Below are 6,000 nucleotides of genomic sequence, written 5' to 3'. Positions count from 1 at the left end.
TTATATGGATACACCATAATAAAATGGGAATGGTTGGTGATAGTAAAGTCCTGTTTGTGGTACATTAGTATGTGAGGGGGCAAACTCCACAAGATGGGTGGTGACCATGGTGGCCATTTAGAAGTCGGCCATCTTGGATACAACTTTTATTTTTTCAATAGGAAGAGGGCCATGTGACACATCAAACTTATTGGTAATGTCACAAGAAAAACAATGGTGTGCTTGGTTTCAAAGTAATTTTATTCTTTCATGAGTTATTTACAAGTTTCTGACCACTTATAAAATGTGTTCAATGTGCTGCCCATTGTGTTGGATTGTCAATGCAACCCTCTTCTCCCACTCTTCACACACTGATAGCAACACCGCAGGAGAAATGCCAGCACAGGCATCCAGTATCCGTAGTTTCAGGTGCTGCACATCTCGTATCTTCACACCACACTGTAAACCCGAACAAGTTGACTGAACTTAAAACTTTTGTGGAAACTGATTACCTCAAAAGATTTAAGTACAAAAACTCATATCTTCTAAGTATGGGGTACTCAAAATTTGTATTTATTGTTAACCTAAAATTTTTAAATTATATTTTATATTTTATTAATTGAGCTTTACTCAAAGACTGTATACTTTAATTTCAATATTTTTGTGTTTCTTGTAGTTTATTATTTTGATGCAACACAATGCAATTATATTACAACCTAAACTCAAATTATCTGATTACTAATTAAAAGATATTTATGTTTCAATGTTTGAGTGTAGACTACTAAAAAAAAAAAAGTACGGAAATTCAGTTACTTTACATTTTGTTTATTTAACATTTTTTCATGAAAATTTAAAAACATCACAAATGTTTCTATAAAACAACTAACATGGACATCGGCACCATAAAGTGAGCATTATAAATTCTGTGTAGAACATTTATCTTTTTATAAAATCACAAAGGACGACATCAGTCCTAATTGCATCTTTCTCAAAACACACAAAAATGCAAAACAAAAAGTCAAATACTAATCACTTTTTTTTAAATAGAAATGAAAAACAATTTTTTAAAATGGGTACAAAGACGATCAGCTTCCAAATAACCAGATAAGGCAGTCAAGTATAGGAAAATTAGGTAAACTGATGGAGTTAAATCCACCCAAAGCCTGTAGTAAACTTAAAGTGCTTAAAGTGCTTCAAACAAAGTGCTCAGTAACAGAGTGCGTGTCCTAACAAACATTGCCTTATATTCCTTAAGAGCATGTAGGCAGGGGTTTCAGGGGTTTGCCGTCATCAAGCCCCATGAAGATATTTTGGACAAAGGCAAATGTGTGAACCAGCTTCCTGGGGTAGTCTAAATGCAGAGCATAGATCAAGCCAAACAATAAAGCAAATGCATTTGCAAATCTGGGAATATCACGCATCACCTAGTCGCCTTTCACCACAACAGCCATGCTTGAGGAAGTAAAATGGACTGGACTGGGAAGCGCCGTCGATTAACCACTGTGAGAAGGGCAACTGAAGTGTCAATGAGGGTAGACTCATCCAATGCGTCCGCCTGGAATAGACACAGTATCAATGGTAAATGGCCTGTATTTGTATAGCGCTTTACACATTCAGTCATCCAGACATTCACACCCATTCACACACTGGTGATGGCAGCTACATTGTAGCCACAGCCACCCTGGGGCACACTGACAGAGGCGAGGCTGCCGGACACTGGCACCAGCAGGCCCTCTGACCACCACCAATAGGCAACAGGTGAAGTGTCTTGCCCAAGGACACAACAAGCGAGACTGTCGGAGCCAGGGCTCGAACCGGCAACCTTCTGATTACAAGGCAAACTCCCAACTCTTGAGCCACGATCGCCCCAATTAAATAAGTAAGGTTGGTTTGAGAGAATGTGACAAGCATGACCTGTAATCTAGCAAAACATTCAGCAGTGTAGTGGGTTACTTTGTAACGAGTTAGGGTACTCTACTTTTTTTGAAAAATGTACATTAACGTGTTAGCTTCTTGCATTACATAATTTGTATTTTTGTTATTTTTCTAAAAAAAAAAAGTAATTTTTTATTTCATGACTTTATCTCAAAAAGAAACGAAATCTTGACTTCAGCCTGGTTTCTGGGCCACCTGCAGCGTAGCCGAAGTGCTGTGATACGCCTGTGCCCTGCTCCTGACCTGTGTGTGTTTGTGTGTGAGGGTTTTCTAAAGAGAGGGTATTTTGTTTGTACAATTTGGTAGCTGCTAGGGTATTAAATTGTATTTTAAAAAATCCATAGCATTTTATCTTACTGGCAGAATTTAAGTAATGCAAAAATACACTTACATTACATGTCTAAAAGAATTCTGGGTCCTCCTCCCACAGGTATACAGGAAGGGCACGAAGTACTGCAGTGCGTTTCACGTTGATATCAGGCGCCTCCTAAAAAGGGAAAAGAAAAGTTCATTTAACGCAAAGTTTTCAGGTGTCATTCTTTGGGGAGAATACATGTTTATGAAACTGCATGACATCAGACTCTACTAAATTTTGGAGACTTTTCTTTTAAGATACAACCTTTCTGTCTCTTGTGACAGAGAGTCTGTTTCTTAATCATTTGACAAAAACCCTACACAGTATTTTAAAATAGTGTTCTCCAGATCAGAGCTGTAATCTATATAGAACATGGGGTTCAAAGCAAGGAAAAATTGTGTGTTTATCAGTGAAACTTTTAATTTGTGTTAATTTTATCATTATCAATATATGAAATCTTCACCTTAAGGGACTTAATGAATGGTTTCTTCTAAAAATTAGAAATGATTGAGTCATTTCACATCATATGAAAATATTAATTTTTAATACAAATTTGGCCCTACAAAAATGAAAACTCTGTAACAAAGATAATGGAGATTCTCTAAACACGAGCGAATATCACAGTAAAATTGTTGATTGTGATTTACACATTGGATGTATCCTCAATGATTTGGTACAATTATACAACATTTTATAAGAACTGAACAACTGATGAAACAACTTACTTATGTGACCACATATGAAGTGTTATAACTTACCACAAAAGGTGAACTGTGCCACTGACCCTTGGTAGATCTGCACATGATAAAAAAAAAAAAATGCATTATAAATACTAACACAGCTATTAATAATTAGGGGTACATTTAAGATGTTAATGTCACAAAATAAAATAGACTGGTAGAAAGAAGTACAAGGAAATGGTAATGGGGGGAGCCATGAAAATAGATCTTTTCAACATGATTCAGTGTGACAAAGCCAGGGCATGATTTAAAAAAAAAAAAACAGGTTGTCACGGTCCTGGGTCAGTGACCCAGTGTTTTGAGTTTCTTGTGCCTCTGAGTTTTTTGTATTATGTTCTTAGTTCTCTTTGTTGTCCCAGCTTATTCTTTAGTGTAGTGTCTTAGTTTGGTGTTCTTGTATTCTGTTTAGTTCTGAGTATTTGGTAGCTGCCCTCTGTGTTTCTTAGTTGCTCTGTCTCCCCTAGTCTAGTTTGCATCTGTGCTAATTCCTGTTTTACTTTGAAGGTCTGTGTCTCATGTGAGTGTATCCTACTTTGCTCCCTTGTCTCGTCAGTTCTGATTTCTCCCAGCTGTGCTCTCCTTCTGTGTCTCATTCCCCTCGTTACTTCCCATTGTATTTAAACCCTGTGTTTCTCTGAGTCAGTGCTGCGTTGTCCCTCAAGCTGTGTGTTTCCTTGTGTGCCTCTCTGCAAGCTGTGAGTTTATACTTTCCCGGTTTAGTTTTGTATGCTCGTTTTCTGTGAGCAGCAATTAAAGCTGTGATTTTGAGTTCATCCCCTGAGTCTGAGTCCTGCATTTTGGGTCCAACTCCTGCCTGCCGCACAGCGATTCATGACACAGGTCTTTTAACCTAAAAATGTTTTAATGGCCATGAAGAAAGGTCTCTTCAATAGATCTTTCAACTCACCTGTGTTTACTGTCTCCACCTGAAATTAATTGCAGTCTGAATTTTTTTTTCTTCTGTCTTTTTGTCTTTGGTCTTCAGCCTTGGAAGAAAAAATAAAAACATTGAAAACATTATCAGCACATTAAATATACAACACCTTGCTATATTTCAATTGTTTTAGATAGAAGTTGCCACTGCTAGCTAAGTCACTTTTGAATGATGCTAATGAGAAAAAAAAAAAAAAAAAAACCCTGCCGAACAATGAGGGTGCTGTTGTAAAAACGCCAACTTTCTTGCGTTGGCAAGGGGTCGTTAAAATATCACTAAGACCCTTTCTTTATGTGTGATTCTTAGTAAAACTGTGTTTTAATCGGTTAAAACTGTAAAACTAACGACATAATCTATGTTTGAAAAAGAGCGCGAACAACAGCGAACAACAGCGAACAACTATTCACCACCTGGGTCTGTGCTTTTTAACACAACAGCGCATTCGAAAACAAGTTATTGGCTGCAACATATTAATATACTTGCTTTTTTACGGAAAAAATAAACATAACGAAGGTTCCGTTTTACTTACAAGTTTCTCCAAATGTGTTCTCCAGTCGCTCGAGAAGGGCAGCCATATTGAACAGAATTTTCTGTCAACGTCGTTCAGGTTAGAGAGAAGACGTCATGACGTCCACATGCGGAGCTCGGAAAAAAACATTTACTCAAAAATCATAATTAAGAAAGCAGTATTTACTCTTAACTTCTAAGCCATGTACAATTATAACTGTTTGAATCGTTAACCGAACAGAAAAGTTTTAAGTTGTTTCAACTTTGTGAGGAATTTTAATTGTTATATCCACAAACTTTATAAGTCAGGTAGACTGTTGGGGTTTACAGTGCATAGGCAATTGCCTTCAGATGACCCCAAAGATAAAAGTCTAAGGGGGTCAGATCGGGAGACCTTGGGGGCCCATTCAACTGGCCCACGACGACCAATCCACTTTCCAGGAAACTGTTCATCTAGGAATGCTCGGACATGGCACACATAATGTGGTGGTGCACCATCTTGCTGGGAAAAACTCAGGGAACGTGCCAGCTTCAGTGCATAAAAAGGGAAACACATCATCATGTAGCAATTTCAAATATCCAGTGGCCTTGAGGTTTCCATTGATGAAGAATGGACCCACTATCATTGTACCCCATATACCACACCAAACCATCACTTTTGTTGTTCCAACAGTCTTGGAGGGATCCATCCAATGTGGGTTAGTGTCAGACCAATAGCGGTGGTTTTGTTTGTTAACTTCACCATTCACATAAAAGTTTGCCTCATCACTGAAAAAACTCTTTTGCGTGAACTGAGAGTCCTGTTCCAATTTTTGTTTTGCCCATTCTGCAAATTCTGTGCGCCGATCTGGGTCATCCTCGTTGAGATGCTGCAGTAGCTGGAGTTTGTAAGGTTGCCATTTGTGAGTAGCAAATATCCGCCGAAGGGATGTTCAACTAATGCCACTCTCCAGTGACATGCGGTGAGTGCTATGCTGTGGGCTCTTGCTGAATGAAGCTAGGACAGCCACTGATGTTTCTTCATTAGTGACAGTTTTCTTGCGTCCACATTTTGGCAAATCCAACACTGAACCAGTTTCACGAAACTTAGCAAGCAGTTTGCTAACTGTAGCATGGGAGATGGGTGGTCTCGTAGGGTGTCTTGCATTGAAATCTGCTGCAATGACCCGGTTACTGCGTTCACCAGATATCAACACAATTTCGATCTGCTCCTCACGTGCTAACCTCTTTGACATGTCAATGGCAGTGAACAAAGAGAAACTTGTAAATAACTCATGAAAGAATAACATTACCAAGTTTGATGTGTCACATGGCCCTCTTCCTATTGGAAAAACAAAAGTTGTATCCAAGATGTCCGACTTCTAAATGGCCACCATGGTCACCACCCATCTTGTGGAGTTTGCCCCCACACATATAATAATGTGCCACAAACAGGACTTTAATATCACCAACCATTCCCATTTTATTATGGTGTATCCATATAAATGGCCCACCCTGTACAGTTCATAATGGAAGTGCTAGATAAGAATTCTGTTCTCTAATTTGTTTTT

The 6,000-nt window shown here is 38.5% G+C and overlaps 1 long non-coding RNA gene across 2 annotated transcripts; it reads right to left on the bottom strand.

Annotated features, from left to right (window-relative positions):
* Positions 1-1,483: 1,483 nt before the first annotated feature.
* On the bottom strand, positions 1,484-4,779 carry LOC120723241. 2 transcript variants are annotated; one of them, XR_005693692.1, is made up of 5 exons: positions 4,473-4,779; positions 3,917-3,995; positions 3,028-3,064; positions 2,306-2,401; positions 1,484-1,534 (listed from the first exon to the last, which is right to left on the bottom strand). It is a non-coding gene; the product is annotated as an uncharacterized LOC120723241 (long non-coding RNA). The 2 variants fall into 2 exon arrangements; XR_005693691.1 differs by lacking the exon at positions 1,484-1,534 and having other exon boundaries at positions 1,774-2,401.
* Between the last annotated feature and the right edge of the window lie 1,221 nt (positions 4,780-6,000).

Source organism: Simochromis diagramma, unplaced genomic scaffold (genome assembly GCF_900408965.1).
Source record: "Simochromis diagramma unplaced genomic scaffold, fSimDia1.1 OVJJ01000186.1, whole genome shotgun sequence".
NCBI classification, from domain to species: domain Eukaryota; kingdom Metazoa; phylum Chordata; class Actinopteri; order Cichliformes; family Cichlidae; genus Simochromis; species Simochromis diagramma.
This window is presented reverse-complemented; position numbering and strand designations above follow the sequence as displayed.